Raw genomic sequence first — 917 nt, 5'->3', positions numbered from 1 at the left:
ATAGTGTATGTTCATTTTTGTAAATAACATATTGGTCATAAATACAAGCATCTCAGGTAAAATAAACTGTATTTAAAAAATTCTTACTTGCATATTTTCTAATGGCTTTTTGATGTAACATAGGTAGCAAGCAAGTTGTAAGCCAGCTGTCCTGAATATCAGGCAGCTACCTTGTGTACATGTTGGAGCACATATAGCCTTCTCAGGGAAGCCACAGGCAGAATGTCACATGCTGCCATATAATGTCATCTCATTTGCTCACTTGTAGACAATTTACATGTATGAATGTCACACAGTATGTGTACAATGCTTAAATTTTTCATAAAACACATATGTAAAAACAAGACCATATTTATATATACTGGCATATTACATAGTATCTAGTACAACAGTACATAATGGGCTACACATGAATACAGAGAAAAACAGTCACTTATCTCACCGCACTACACTGTACACTACATATACCACTTGAACTTTGTTTATAATATAACAGAAAGAATCTTTAATGTAATATATAATAAAAGTATTATCACAGTAGTATGTGTGCACAAAACAAATTCTTCACATGCATTTCTGTGCTTATGTCACAGCTTACTATTTGTTAATAAACAGTCATCATACTGGGCTTCTCGGTATAGTTCTATATGGGCAAGCAAAATTTAAAAAGTGTTTCAGTCTATTTCTGGGTTTTTGTAGTTTGTTTATGTTTTTCAGGCACTGAGGCAGCCTGTTTGACCTGATTGTATCTGGTAGTTTATTGACTCACCGGTCAGTGTACACTGCTGCATCAGTAATATTGTAATAGATCCTGGCAGAGCAAGCCATTACAAATTGTTCAATTACTTTCTAAATTTATCACATTTCTCTGTCTCCTTCTTGCTATTATCATTTGTACTTTACTTTTATCTCCATTT

The sequence above is a fragment of the Schistocerca piceifrons genome, chromosome 9, assembly GCF_021461385.2.
Source record: "Schistocerca piceifrons isolate TAMUIC-IGC-003096 chromosome 9, iqSchPice1.1, whole genome shotgun sequence".
In the NCBI taxonomy this organism is placed as follows: Eukaryota; Metazoa; Arthropoda; class Insecta; order Orthoptera; family Acrididae; genus Schistocerca; species Schistocerca piceifrons.
The sequence above is the reverse complement of the archived record's forward strand: the minus strand, read 5'-3'. Positions refer to the sequence as shown.